Below are 16,248 nucleotides of genomic sequence, written 5' to 3' on the forward strand. Positions count from 1 at the left end.
GCCCCTGTACGCACGCTTGATTCTCTTTTGGAGACATAGCAATCCATAGGTTTTAAGATACTTACTAGTCAGGTACATTCTTAGGCGTTTAATATGGGGTGTTGAGTCCATTTCGTTGAGCAAGGAGTAGCTCTTGTCTATTCCATATTTGGCTTAAGGAACTTTATCTGTGCTCATTTCAATCGCTGGTTTTATGCAGCACCCCAAATCACCTTTCCCCTTAAGCAAGCATAAGTTGGTTTTCTAAATTTGAGACCCTGTTCTGTTTTGGAATTCAGTTCCTGTGTAGCCAAGTTTACATTCCGTGTATTACTGATATCTTATGATGTTTCTTTTTCTGTGTGACTTATTTCAGTTAGAATCATCATACCTGAATCCACTCATTGTGCTGCTAAGGGCCTGATGACATAGATTTCATTGCTGAGTGATATTGCTTTGTAAGTAAATACCACAACTTATTTATCCATTTTTCACTTTCTGCGATGTTGAACTTGTACTGTAAACGAGGTTCTTGTAAACAGAGGCGTCCCAAACTTTGGGGTGTCTGTGTCTTTTTGATTTTAATTTCCCTTATCTTTAGGACCATAAGTGGAAGTGCCCTAGGCTCTGTTGCTTTGTTTTTTAGATGTTTCAGGAAACACCATACACTTCTCCCGAGTGTCTGTTGGCAATTTACATCCCGCCCATCAGCATAACAAGGCTCCCAGTTCTCCATGGCCTGTCCTGCCTTTCTGGATTTTACACTTTTTTCAGATGGCCCTTTTGACCGGGGGGAAGTGAGACTTCATTGTAGTGCAGATTTCCTTTGCAAGCTTGCTTGGTTGGCCAAAAAGGGCGTATGCGTTTTTTCCTGAATATATTCAGGAAAAAACGCATACGCCCTTTTTGGCCAAGTGCATCATTGTGGACGTTCTGCCTCTTTTCCTATGCTTTCAATGCAATTCCAGTCTACCTCCTGAAATCGGTTTCCTGCAATTCTGCCCCGCTTTCAAGTCCTCTTGGCAGCCTTACTTCAGTATATTTTTGGACGATAGCTGTCATTTATAACTCTGCAGGTTTGTGAATTACAGTGCCCCTGAGCTCCTTTCTTCAACTCGCTTTCTTGTGACCTGGCCGCAACACCGCAGGATGGCTTCAGGCCCTAATCCGGTTCCGGCACGGCACGCTGAGCCTTTGGTTATTTCCTCTTCCTGATGGGAAATGAGAGTTAAATTTGCCCGTCCAGACACCTCCAGCTAGTCTCTCATTGGTTCTCGCTATTCCTGTTCATCTTCCGCAGAAATTGCAAACTGGGCCAAACAGGAGGTTAAAGGCGCTGACTCTCCAAGTGGGGAGAGTGTTAGTAAAGCGTATGGAATGTTACACCCGAGTACCAGGGGAGGAAAACTGAGACATATTTGAACACGTCTCCCGTTCACACGGTTGATCATACTCTGGGTTCCACATGCATGTTTTAGCTGAAGGAAGAATACCTTAAACCTGGAGAGTTGAGACCCGTGTAATGGGTACCATGCAATATGACTTCAAAGGGTCTTCATTTGCTCACCGAACCTCTCCAATCCTATCACTGCTGCGTTTATGCCCCTGTACACACGCTTGATTCTCTTTTGGAGACATAGCAATCCATAGGTTTTAAGATACTTACTAGACAGGTACATTCTTAGGCGTTTAATATGGGGTGTTGAGTCCATTTCGTTGAGCAAGGAGTAGCTCTTGTCTATTCCATATTTGGCTTAAGGAACTTTATCTGTGCTCATTTCAATCTCTGGTTTTATGCAGCACCCCAAATCACCTTTCCCCTTAAGCAAGCATAAGTTGGTTTTCTAAATTTGAGACCCTGTTCTGTTTTGGAATTCAGTTCCTGTGTAGCCAAGTTTACATTCTGTGTATTAGTGATATCTTATGATGTTTCTTTTTCTGTGTGACTTATTTCAGTTAGAATCATCATACCTGAATCCACTCATTGTGCTGCTAAGGGCCTGATGACATAGATTTCATTGCTGAGTGATATTGCTTTGTAAGTAAATACCACAAATTCTTTATCCATTTTTCACTTTCTGCGATGTTGAACTTGTACTGTAAACGAGGTTCTTGTAAACAGAGGCGTCCCAAACTTTGGGGTGGCTGTGTCTTTTTGATTTTAATTTCCCTAATCTATAGGACCATAAGTGAAAGTGCCCTACGCTCTGTTGCTTTGTTTTTTAGATGTTTCAGGAAACACCATACACTTCTCCCAAGTGGCTGTTGGCAATTTACATCACGCCCATCAGCATAACAAGGCTCCCAGTTCTCCATGGCCTGTCCTGCCTTTCTGGATTTTACACTTTCTTCAGATGGCCCTTTTGACCGGGGGGAAGTGAGTCTTCATTGTAGTGCAGATTTCTTTGCAAGCTTGCTTGGTTGGCCAAAAAGGGCGTATGCGTTTTTTCCTGAATATATTCAGGAAAAAACGCATACGCCCTTTTTGGCCAAGTGCATCATTGTGGACGTTCTGCCTCTTTTCCTATGCTTTCAATGCAATTCCAGTCTACCTCCTGAAATCGGTTTCCTGCAATTCTGCCCCGCTTTCAAGTCCTCTTGGCAGCCTTACTTCAGTATATTTTTGGACGATAGCTGTCATTTATAACTCTGCAGGTTTGTGAATTACAGTGCCCCTGAGCTCCTTTCTTCAACTCGCTTTCTTTTGAGCTGGCCGCAACACCGCAAGATGGCTTCAGGCCCTAATGTGGTTCCGGCACGGCACGCTGAGCCTTTGGTTATTTCCTCTTCCTGGTGGGAAATGAGAGTTAAATTTGCCCGTCTAGACACCTCCAGCTAGTCTCTCATTGGTTCTCCCTATTCCTGTTCATCTTCCGCAGAAATTGCAAACTGGGCCAAACAGGAGGTTAAAGGCGCTGACTCTCCAAGTGGGGAGAGTGTTAGTAAAGCGTCTGGAATGTTGCACCCGAGTACCAGGGGAGTAAAACTGAGACATATTTGAACACGTCTCCCATTCACACGGTTGATCATACTCTGGGATCCACATGCATGTTTTAGCTGAAGGAAGAATACCTTAAACCTGGAGAGTTGAGACCCGTGTAATGGGTACCATGCAATATGACTTCAAAGGGTCTTCATTTGCTCACCGAACCTCTCCAATCCTATCACTGCTGCGTTTATGCCCCTGTACACACGCTTGATTCTCTTTTGGAGACATAGCAATCCATAGGTTTTAAGATACTTACTAGTCAGGTACATTCTTAGGCGTTTAATATTTGGTGTTGAGTCCATTTCGTTGAGCAAGGAGTAGCTCTTGTCTATTCCATATTTGGCTTAAGGAACTTTATCTGTGCTCATTTCAATCTCTGCTTTTATGCACCACCCCAACTCACCTTTCCCCTTAAGCAAGCATAAGTTGGTTTTCTAAATTTGAGACCCTGTTCTGTTTTGGAATTCAGTTCCTGTGTAGCCAAGTTTACATTCCGTGTATTAGTGATATCTTATGATGTTTCTTTTTCTGTGTGACTTATTTCAGTTAGAATCATCGTACCTGAATCCACTCATTATGCTGCTACGGGCCTGATGACATAGATTTCATTGCTGAGTGATACTGCATTGTACGTAAGTACCACAAGTTCTTTATCCATTTTTCACTTTATGTGATATTGAACTTGTACGGTAAACGAGGTTCTTGTAAACAGAGGCGTCCCAAACTTTGGGGTGGCTGTGTCTTTTTGATTTTAATTTCCCTAAGCTATAGGACCATAAGTGGAAGTGCCCTAGGCTCTGTTGCTTTGTTTTTTAGATGTTTCAGGAAACACCATACACTTCTCCCGAGTGTCTGTTGGCAATTTACATCCCGCCCATCAGCATAACAAGGCTCCCAGTTCTCCATGGCCTGTCCTGCCTTTCTGGATTTTACACTTTTTTCAGATGGCCCTTTTGACCGGGGGGAAGTGAGACTTCATTGTAGTGCAGATTTCCTTTGCAAGCTTGCTTGGTTGGCCAAAAAGGGCGTATGCGTTTTTTCCTAAATATATTCAGGATAAAACGCATATGCCCTTTTTGGCCAAGTGCATCATTGTGGACGTTCTGCCTCCTTTCCTATGCTTTCAATGCAATTCCAGTCTACCTCCTGAAATCGGTTTCCTGCAATTCTGCCCCGCTTTCAAGTCCTCTTGGCAGCCTTACTTCAGTATATTTTTGGACGATAGCTGTCATTTATAACTCTGCAGGTTTGGGAATTACAGTGCCCCTGAGCTCCTTTCTTCAACTCGCTTTCTTGTGACTTGGCCGCAACACTGCAGTATGGCTTCAGGCCCTAATCTGGTTCCGGCACGGTAAGCTGAGCCTTTGGTTAATTCCTCTTCCTGGTGGGAAATGAGAGTTAAATTTGCCCGTCCAGACACCTCCAGCTAGTCTCTCATTGGTTCTTGCTATTCCTGTTCATCTTCCGCAGAAATTGCAAACTGGGCCAAACAGGAGGTTAAAGGGACTGACTCTCCAAGTCGGGAGAGTGTTAGTAAAGCATCTGGAATGTTGCACCCGAGTACCAGGGTACGAAAACTGAGACATATTTGAACACGTCTCCCGATCACATGGTTGATCATACTCTAGGTTCCACATGCATGTTTTAGCTGAAGGAAGAATACCTTAAACCTGGGTACTTGAAACCCGTGGAATGGGTACCATGCAATATGACTCCAAAGGGTCTTCATTTGCTCACCGAACCTCTCCAATCCTATCACTGCTGCGTTTATGTCCCTGTACACATGCTTGATTCTCTTTCGGAGACATAGCAATCCATAGGTTTTAAGATACTTACTAGTCAGGTACATTCTTAGGCGTTTAATATGGGGTGTTGAGTCCATTTCGTTGAGCAAGGAGTAGCTCTTGTCTATTCCATATTTGGCTTAAGGAACTTTATCTGTGCTCATTTCAATCTCTGGTTTTATGCAGCACCCCAACTCACCTTTCCCCTTAAGCAAGCATAAGTTGGTTTTCTAAATTTGAGACCCTGTTCTGTTTTGTAATTCAGTTCCTGTGTAGCCCAGTTTACATTCCGTGTATTAGTGATATCTTATGATGTTTCTTTTTCTGTGTGACTTATTTCAGTTAGAATCATCATACCTGAATCCACTCATTATGCTGCTACGGGCCTGATGACATAGATTTCATTGCTGAGTGATACTGCATTGTACGTAAGTACCACAAGTTCTTTATCCATTTTTCACTTTCTGTGATATTGAACTTGTACGGTAAACGAGGTTCTTGTAAACAGAGGCGTCCCAAACTTTGGGGTGGCTGTGTCTTTTTGATTTTAATTTCCCTAAGCTATAGGACCATAAGTGGAAGTGCCCTAGGCTCTGTTGCTTTGTTTTTTAGATGTTTCAGGAAACACCATACACTTCTCCCGAGTGTCTGTTGGCAATATACATCCCGCCCATCAGCATAACAAGGCTCCCAGTTCTCCATGGCCTGTCCTGCCTTTCTGGATTTTACACTTTTTTCAGATGTCCCTTTTGACCGGGGGGAAGTGAGACTTCATTGTAGTGCAGATTTCCTTTGCAAGCTTGCTTGGTTGGCCAAAAAGGGCGTATGCGTTTTTTCCTGAATATATTCAGGAAAAAACGCATACGCCCTTTTTGGCCAAGTGCATCATTGTGGACGTTCTGGCTCTTTTCCTATGCTTTCAATGCAATTCCAGTCTACCTCCTGAAATCGGTTTCCTGCAATTCTGCCCCGCTTTCAAGTCCTCTTGGCAGCCTTACTTCAGTATATTTTTGGACGATAGCTGTCATTTATAACTCTGCAGGTTTGTGAATTACAGTGCCCCTCAGCTCCTTTCTTCAACTCGCTTTCTTGTGACCTGGCCGCAACACCGCAGGATGGCTTCAGGCCCTAATCTGGTTCCGGCACGGCACGCTGAGCCTTTGGTTATTTCCTCTTCCTGGTGGGAAATGAGAGTTAAATTTGCCCGTCCAGACACCTCCAGCTAGTCTCTCATTGGTTCTCCCTATTCCTGTTCATCTTCCGCAGAAATTGCAAACTGGGCCAAACAGGAGGTTGAAGGCACTGAGTCTCCAAGTGGGGAGAGTGATAGTAAAGCATCTGGAATGTTACACCCGAGTACCAGGGGAGGAAAACTGAGACATATTTGAACAAGTCTCCCGATCACATGGTTGATCATACTCTGGGTTCCACATGCATGTTTTAGCTGAAGGAAGAATACCTTAAACCTGGAGAGTTGAGACCCGTGGAATGGGTACCATGCAATATGTCTTCAAAGGGTCTTCATTTGCTCACCGAACCTCTCCAATCCTATCACTGCTGCGTTTATGCCCCTGTACACATGCTTGATTCTCTTTTGGAGACATAGCAATCCATAGGTTTTAAGATACTTACTAGTCAGGTACATCCTTAGGCGTTTAATATGGGGTGTTGAGTCCATTTCGTTGAGCAAGGAGTAGCTCTTGTCTATTCCATATTTGGCTTAAGGAACTTTATCTGTGCTCATTTCAATCTCTGGTTTTATGCAGCACCTCAACTCAAATTTCCCCTTAAGCAAGCATAAGTTGGTTTTCTCAATTTGAGACCCTGTTCTGTTCTGTAATTCAGTTCTTCTGTAGCCAAGTTTACATCCCGTGTGTTAGTGATATCTTATGATGTTTCTTTTTCTGTGTGACTTATTTCAGTTAGAATCGTCGTACCTGAATCCACTCATTATGCTGCTACGGGCCTGATGACATAGATTTCATTGCTGAGTGATACTACATTGTACGTAAGTACCACAATTTCTTTATCCATTTTTCACTTTCTGTGATATTGAACTTGTACCGTAAACGAGGTTCTTGTAAACAGAGCCGTCCCAAACTTTGGGGTGGCTGTGTCTCTTTGATTTTAATTTCCCTAAGCTATAGGACCATAAGTGGAAGTGCCCTAGGCTCTGTTGCTTTGGTTTTTAGATGTTTCAGGAAACAACATACACTTCTCCTAAGTGGCTGTTGGCAATTTACATCACGCCCAACAGCATAACAAGGCTCCCAGTTCTCCATGGCCTGTCCTGCCTTTCTGGATTTTACACTTTCTTCAGATGGCCCTTTTGACTGGGGGGAAGTGAGTCTTCATTGTAGTGCAGATGTCTTTGCAAGCTTGCTTGGTTGGCCAAAAAGGGCGTATGCGTTTTCTCCTGAATATATTCAGGAAAAAACACATACGCCCTTTTTGGCCAAGTGCATCATTGTGGACGTTCTGCCTCTTTTCCTATGCTTTCAATGCAATTCCAGTCTACCTCCTGAAATCGGTTTCCTGCAATTCTGCCCCGCTTTCAAGTCCTCTTGGCAGCCTTACTTCAGTATATTTTTGGACGATAGCTGTCATTTATAACTCTGCAGGTTTGTGAATTACAGTGCCCCTGAGCTCCTTTCTTCAACTCGCTTTCTTGTGACCTGGCCGCAACACCGCAGGATGGCTTCAGGCCCTAATCTAGTTCCGGCACGGCACGCTGAGCCTTTGGTTATTTCCTCTTCCTGGTGGGAAATGAGAGTTAAATTTGCCCGTCCAGACACCTCTAGCTATTCTCTCATTGGTTCTCCCTATTCCTGTTCATCTTCCGCAGAAATTGCAAACTGGGCCAAACAGGAGGTTGAAGGCGCTGACTCTCCAAGTGGGGAGAGTGTTAGTAAAGCATCTGGAATGTTGCACCCGAGTACCAGGGGAGGAAAATTGAGACATATTTGAACAAGTCTCCCGTTCACACGGTTGATCATACTCTGGGTTCCACATGCATGTTTTAGCTGAAGGAAGAATTCCTTAAACCTGGAGAGTTGAGACCCGTGGAATGGGTACCATGCAATATGACTTCAAAGGGTCTTCATTTGCTCACCGAACCTCTCCAATCCTATCACTGCTGCGTTTATGCCCCTGTACACACGCTTGATTCTCTTTTGGAGACATAGCAATCCATAGGTTTTAAGATACTTACTAGTCATGTGCATTCTTAGGTGTTTAATATGGGGTGTTTAGTCCATTTCGTTGAGCAAGGTGTAGCTCTTGTCTATTCCATATTTGGCTTAAGGAACTTTATCTGTGCTCATTTCAATCTCTGGTTTTATGCAGCACCCCAACTCACCTTTCCCCTTAAGCAAGCATAAGTTGCTTTTCTAAATTTGAGACCCTGTTCTGTTCTGTAATTCAGTTCCTGTGTAGCCAAGTTTACATTCCGTGTATTACTGATATCTTATGATGTTTCTTTTTCTGTGTGACTTATTTCAGTTAGAATCATCATACCTGAATCCACTCATTGTGCTGCTAAGGGCCTGATGACATAGATTTCATTGCTGAGTGATATTGCTTTGTAAGTAAATACCACAACTTCTTTATCCATTTTTCACTTTCTGCGATGTTGAACTTGTACTGTAAACGAGGTTCTTGTAAACAGAGGCGTCCCAAACTTTGGGGTGGCTGTGTCTTTTTGATTTTAATTTCCCTAAGCTATAGGACCATAAGTGGAAGTGCCCTAGGCTCTGTTGCTTTGTTTTTTAGATGTTTCAGGAAACACCATACACTTCTCCCGAGTGTCTGTTGGCAATTTACATCCCGCCCATCAGCATAACAAGGCTCCCAGTTCTCCATGGCCTGTCCTGCCTTTCTGGATTTTACACTTTTTTCAGATGGCCCTTTTGACCGGGGGGAAGTGAGACTTCATTGTAGTGCAGATTTCCTTTGCAAGTTTGCTTGGTTGGCTAAAAAGGGCGTATGCGTTTTTTCCTGAATGTATTCAGGAAAAAACGCATACGCCCTTTTTGGCCAAGTGCATCATTGTGGACGTTCTGCCTCTTTTCCTATGCTTTCAATGCAATTCCAGTCTACCTCCTGAAATCAGTTTCCTGCAATTCTGCCCCGCTTTCAAGTCTTCTTGGCAGCCTTACTTCAGTATATTTTTGGACGATAGCTGTCATTTATAACTCTGCAGGTTTGTGAATTACAGTGCCCCTGAGCTCCTTTCTTCAACTCGCTTTCTTTTGAGCTGGCCGCAACACCGCAGGATGGCTTCAGGCCCTAATCTGGTTCCGGCACGGCACGCTGAGCCTTTGGTTAATTCCTCTTCCTGGTGGGAAATGAGAGTAAAATTTGCCCGTCCAGAAACCTCCAGTTGGTCTCTCATTGGTTCTCGCTATTCCTGTTCATCTTCAGCAGAAATTGCAAACTGGGCCAAACAGGAGGTTAAAGGGACTGACTCTCCAAGTCGGGAGAGTGTTAGTAAAGCGTCTGGAATGTTGCACCCAAGTACCAGGTACGAAAACTGAGACATATTTGAACACGTCTCCCGATCACATGGTTGATCATACTCTAGGTTCCACATGCATGTTTTAGCTGAAGGAAGAATACCTTAAAACTGGAGAGTTGAGACCCGTGGAAGGGGTACCATGCAATAGGACTTCAAAGGGTCTTCATTTGCTCACCGAACCTCTCCAATCCTATCACTGCTGCGTTTATGGCCCTGTACACATGCTTGATTCTCTTTCGGAGACATAGCAATCCATAGGTTTTAAGATACTTACTAGTCAAGTACATTCTTAGGCGTTTAATATGCGGTGTTGAGTCCATTTCATTGAGCAAGGAGTAGCTCTTGTCTATTCCATATTTGGCTTAAGGAACTTTATCTGTGCTCATTTCAATCTCTGGTTTTATGCAGCACCCCAACTCACCTTTACTCTTAAGCAAGCATAAGTTGGTTTTCTAAAGTTGAGACCCTGTTCTGTTCTGTAATTCAGTTCCTGTGTAGCCAAGTTTACATTCCATGTATTACTGATATCTTATGATGTTTCTTTTTCTGTGTGACTTATTTCAGTTAGAATCATCATACCTGATTCCACTCATTGTGCTGCTAAGGGCCTGATGACATAGATTTCATTGCTGAGTGATATTGCTTTGTAAGTAAATACCACAACTTCTTTATCCATTTTTCACTTTCTGCGATGTTGAACTTGTACTGTAAACGAGGTTCTTGTAAACAGAGGCGTCCCAAACTTTGGGGTGGCTGTGTCTTTTTGATTTTAATTTCCCTAAGCTATAGGACCATAAGTGGAAGTGCCCTAGGCTCTGTTGCTTTGTTTTTTAGATGTTTCAGGAAACACCATACACTTCTCCCGAGTGTCTGTTGGCAATTTACATCCCGCCCATCAGCATTACAAGGCTCCCAGTTCTCCATGGCCTGTCCTGCCTTTCTGGATTTTACACTTTTTTCAGATGGCCCTTTTGACCGGGGGGAAGTGAGACTTCATTGTAGTGCAGATTTCCTTTGCAAGCTTGCTTGGTTGGCCAAAAAGGGCGTATGCGTTTTTTCCTGAATATATTCAGGAAAAAACGCATACGCCCTTTTTGGCCAAGTGCATCATTGTGGACGTTCTGCCTCTTTTCCTATGCTTTCAATGCAATTCCAGTCTACCTCCTGAAATCGGTTTCCTGCAATTCTGCCCCGCTTTCAAGTCCTCTTGGCAGCCTTACTTCAGTATATTTTTGGACGATAGCTGTCATTTATAACTCTGCAGGTTTGTGAATTACAGTGCCCCTGAGCTCCTTTCTTCAACTCGCTTTCTTTTGAGCTGGCCGCAACACCGCAGGATGGCTTCAGGCCCTAATCTGGTTCCGGCACGGCACGCTGAGCCTTTGGTTAATTCCTCTTCCTGGTGGGAAATGAGAGTAAAATTTGCCCGTCCAGAAACCTCCAGTTGGTCTCTCATTGGTTCTCGCTATTCCTGTTCATCTTCAGCAGAAATTTCAAACTGGGCCAAACAGGAGGTTAAAGGCGCTGACTCTCCAAGTCGGGAGAGTGTTAGTAAAGCATCTGGAATGTTGCACCCAAGTACCAGGGTACGAAAACTGAGACATATTTGAACACGTCTCCCGATCACATGGTTGATCATACTCTAGGTTCCACATGCATGTTTTAGTTGAAGGAAGAATACCTTAAAACTGGAGAGTTGAGACCCGTGGAAGGGGTACCATGCAATAGGACTTCAAAGGGTCTTCATTTGCTCACCGAACCTCTCCAATCCTATCACTGCTGCGTTTATGCCCCTGTACACATGCTTGATTCTCTTTCGGAGACATAGCAATCCATAGGTTTTAAGATACTTACTAGTCAAGTACATTCTTAGGCGTTTAATATGGGGTGTTGAGTCCATTTCGTTGAGCAAGGAGTAGCTCTTGTCTATTCCATATTTGGCTTAAGGAACTTTATCTGTGCTCATTTCAATCTCTGGTTTTATGCAGCACCCCAACTCACCTTTACTCTTAAGCAAGCATAAGTTGGTTTTCTAAAGTTGAGACCCTGTTCTGTTCTGTAATTCAGTTCCTGTGTAGCCAAGTTTACATTCCATGTATTACTGATATCTTATGATGTTTCTTTTTCTGTGTGACTTATTTCAGTTAGAATCATCGTACCTGAATCCACTCATTATGATGCTACGGGCTTGATGACATAGATTTCATTGCTGAGTGATGCTGCATTGTACTTAAGTACCACAAGTTCTTTATCCATTTTTCACTTTCTGTGATATTGAACTTGTACGGTAAATGAGGTTCTTGTAAACAGAGGCGTCCCAAACTTTGGGGTGGCTGTTTCTTTTTGATTTTAATTTCCCTAAGCTATAGGACCATAAGTGGAAGTGCCCTAGGCTCTGTTGCTTTGTTTTTTAGATGTTTCAGGAAACACCATACACTTCTCCCGAGTGTCTGTTGGCAATTTACATCCCGCCCATCAGCATAACAAGGCTCCCAGTTCTCCATGGCCTGTCCTGCCTTTCTGGATTTTACACTTTTTTCAGATGGCCCTTTTGACCGGGGGGAAGTGAGACTTCATTGTAGTGCAGATTTCCTTTGCAAGCTTGCTTGGTTGGCCAAAAAGTGCGTATGTGTTTTTTCCTGAATATATACAGGAAAAAACGCATACGCCCTTTTTGGCCAAGTGCATCATTGTGGACGTTCTGCCTCTTTTCCTATGCTTTCAATGCAATTCCAGTCTACCTCCTGAAATCGGTTTCCTGCAATTCTGCCCCGCTTTCAAGTCCTCTTGGCAGCCTTACTTCAGTATATTTTTGGACGATAGCTGTCATTTATAACTCTGCAGGTTTGTGAATTACAGTGCCCCTGAGCTCCTTTCTTCAACTCGCTTTCTTTTGAGCTGGCCGCAACACCGCAGGATGGCTACAGGCCCTAATCTGGTTCCGGCACGGCACGCTGAGCCTTTGGTTATTTCCTCTTCCTGGTGGGAAATGAGAGTTAAATTTGCCCGTCCAGACACCTCCAGCTAGTCTCTCATTGGTTCTCGCTATTCCTGTTCATCTTCCGCAGAAATTGCAAACTGGGCCAAACAGGAGGTTAAAGGGACTGACTCTCCAAGTCGGGAGAGTGTTAGTAAAGCGTCTGAAATGTTGCACCCGAGTACCAGAGGAGGAAAACTGAGACATATTTGAACACGTCTCCCGTTCACACGGTTGATCATACTCTGGGTTCCACATGCATGTTTTAGCTGAAGGAAGAATACCTTAACCCTGGAGAGTTGACACCCGTGTAATGGGTACCATGCAATAGGACTTCAAAGGGTCTTCATTTGCTCACCGAACCTCTCCAATCCTATCACTGCTGCGTTTATGCCCCTGTACACACGCTTGATTCTCTTTTGGAGACATAGCAATCCATAGGTTTTAAGATACTTACTAGTCAGGTACATTCTTAGGCGTTTAATATGGGGTGTTGAGTCCATTTCGTTGAGCAAGGAGTAGCTCTTGTCTATTCCATATTTGGCTTAAGGAACTTTATCTGTGCTCATTTCAGTCTCTGGTTTTATGCAGCACCCCAACTCACCTTTCCCCTTAAGCAAGCATAAGTTGGTTTTCTAAATTTGAGACCCTGTTCTGTTTTGGAATTCAGTTCCTGTGTAGCCAAGTTTACATTCCGTGTATTACTGATATCTTATGATGTTTCTTTTTCTGTGTGACTTATTTCAGTTAGAATCATCGTCCCTGAATCCACTCATTATGCTTCTACGGGCCTGATGACATAGATTTCATTGCTGAGTGATACTGCATTGTACGTAAGTACCACAAGTTCTTTATCCATTTTTCACTTTCTGTGATATTGAGCTTGTACGGTAAACAAGGTTCTTGTAAACAGAGGCGTCCCAAACTTTGGGGTGGCTGTGTCTTTTTGATTTTAATTTCCCTAAGCTATAGGACCATAAGTGGAAGTGCCCTAGGCTCTGTTGCTTTGTTTTTTAGATGTTTCAGGAAACCCCATACACTTCTCCGGAGTGTCTGTTGGCAATTTACATCCCGCCCATCAGCATAACAAGGCTCCCAGTTCTCCATGGCCTGTCCTGCCTTTCTGGATTTTACACTTTTTGCAGATGGCCCTTTTGACCGGGGGGAAGTGAGACTTCATTGTAGTGCAGATTTCCTTTGCAAGTTTGCTTGGTTGGCCAAAAAGGGCGTATGCGTTTTTTCCTGAATATATTCAGGAAAAAACGCATACGCCCTTTTTGGCCAAGTGCATCATTGTGGACGTTCTGCCTCTTTTCCTATGCTTTCAATGCAATTCCAGTCTACCTCCTGAAATCGGTTTCCTGCAATTCTGCCCCGCTTTCAAGTCCTCTTGGCAGCCTTACTTCAGTATATTTTTGGACGATAGCTGTCATTTATAACTCTGCAGGTTTGTGAATTACAGTGCCCCTGAGCTCCTTTCTTCAACTCGCTTTCTTGTGACCTGGCCGCAACACCGCAGGATGGCTTCAGGCCCTAATCTGGTTCCGGCACGGCACGCTGTGCCTTTGGTTATTTCCTCTTTCTGGTGGGACATGAGACTTAAATTTGCCCGTCCAGACACCTCCAGCTAGTCTCACATTGGTTCTCGCTATTCCTGTTCATCTTCCGCAGAAATTGCAAACTGGGCCAAACAGGACGTTAAAGGTGCTGACTCTCCAAGTGGGGAGAGTGTTAGTAAAGCGTCTGGAATGTTGCACCCGAGTACCAGGGGAGGAAAACTGAGACATATTTGAACACGTCTCCCGTTCACACGGTTGATCATACTCTGGGTTCCACATGCATGTTTTAGCTGAAGGAAGAACACCTTAAACCTGGAGAGTTGAGACCCGTGGAATGGGTACCATGCAATATGATTTCAAAGGGTCTTCATTTGCTCACCGAACCTCTCCAATCCTATCACTGCTGCGTTTATGCCCCTGTACACATGCTTGATTCTCTTTCGGAGACATAGCAATCCATAGGTTTTAAGATACTTACTAGTCAGGTACATTCTTAGGCGTTTAATATGCGGTGTTGAGTCCATTTCGTTGAGCAAGGAGTAGCTCTTGTCTATTCCATATTTGGCTTAAGGAACTTTATCTGTGCTCATTTCAATCTCTGGTTTTATGCAGCACCCCAACTCACCTTTACCCTTAAGCAAGCATAAGTTGGTTTTCTAAATTTGAGACCCTGTTCTGCTTTGGAATTCAGTTCCTGTGTAGCCAAGTTTACATTCCGTGTATTAGTGATATCTTATGATGTTTCTTTTTCTGTGTGACTTATTTCAGTTAGAATCATCATACCTGAATCCACTCATTGTGCTGCTAAGGGCCTGATGACATAGATTTCATTGCTGAGTGATATTGCTTTGTAAGTAAATACCACAACTTCATTATCCATTTTTCACTTTCTGCGATGTTGAACTTGTACTGTAAACGAGGTTCTTGTAAACAGAGGTGTCCCAAACTTTGGGGTGGCTGTGTCTTTTTGATTTTAATTTCCCTAAGCTATAGGACCATAAGTGGAAGTGCCCTAGGCTCTGATGCTTTGTTTTTTAGATGTTTCAGGAAACACCATACACTTCTCCCGAGTGTCTGTTGGCAATTTACATCCCGCCGATCAGCATAACAAGGCTCCCAGTTCTCCATGGCCTGTCCTGCCTTTCTGGATTTTACACTTTTTTCAGATGGCCCTTTTGACAAGGGGGAAGTGAGACTTCATTGTAGTGCAGATTTCCTTTGCAAGCTTGCTTGGTTGGCCAAAAAATGCGTATGCGTTTTTTCCTGAATATATTCAGGAAAAAACGCATACGCCCTTTTTGGCCAAGTGCATCATTGTGGACGTTCTGCCTCTTTTCCTATGCTTTCAATGCAATTCCAGTCTACCTCCTGAAATCGGTTTCCTGCAATTCTGCCCCGCTTTCAAGTCCTCTTGGCAGCCTTACTTCAGTATATTTTTGGACGATAGCTGTCATTTATAACTCTGCAGGTTTGTGAATTACAGTGCCCCTGAGCTCCTTTCTTCAACTCGCTTTCTTGTGAGCTGGCCGCAACACCGCAGGATGGCTTCAGGCCCTAATCTGGTTCCGGCACGGCACGCTGAGCCTTTGGTTATTTCCTCTTCCTGGTGGGAAATGAGAGTTAAATTTGCCCGTCCAGACACCTGCAGCTAGTCTCTCATTGGTTCTCCCTATTCCTGTTCATCTTCCGCAGAAATTGCACACTGGGCCAAACAGGAGGTTAAAGGTGCTGACTCTCCAAGTGGGGAGAGTGTTAGTAAAGCATCTGGAATATTGCACCCGAGTACCAGGGGAAGAAAACTGAGACATATTTGAACACGTCTCCCGTTCACATGGTTGATCATACTCTAGGTTCCACATGCATGTTTTAGCTGAAGGAAGAATACCTTAAACCTGGGTAGTTGAAACCCGTGGAATGGGTACCATGCAATATGACTTCAAAGGGTCTTCATTTGCTCACCGAACCTCTCCAATCCTATCACTGCTGCGTTTATGGCCCTGTACACATGCTTGATTCTCTTTTGGAGACATAGCAATCCATAGGTTTTAAGATACTTACTAGTCAGGTACATTCTTAGGCGTTTAATATGGGGTGTTGAGTCCATTTCGTTGAGCAAGGAGTAGCTCTTGTCTATTCCATATTTGGCTTAAGGAACTTTATCTGTGCTCATTTCAATCGCTGGTTTTATGCAGCACCCCAACTCACCTTTCCCCTTAAGCAAGCATAAGTTGGTTTTCTAAATTTGAGACCCTGTTCTGTTCTGTAATTCAGTTCCTGTGTAGCCAAGTTTACATTCTGTGTATTACTGATATCTTATGATGGTTCTTTTTCTGTGTGACTTATTTCAGTTAGAATCATCGTACCTGAATCCACTCATTATGCTGCTACGGGCCTGATGACATAGATTTCATTGCTGAGTGATACTGCATTGTACGTAAGTACCA

The sequence above is a fragment of the Pseudorca crassidens genome, unplaced genomic scaffold, assembly GCF_039906515.1.
Source record: "Pseudorca crassidens isolate mPseCra1 unplaced genomic scaffold, mPseCra1.hap1 Scaffold_50, whole genome shotgun sequence".
NCBI lineage: Eukaryota > Metazoa > Chordata > Mammalia > Artiodactyla > Delphinidae > Pseudorca > Pseudorca crassidens.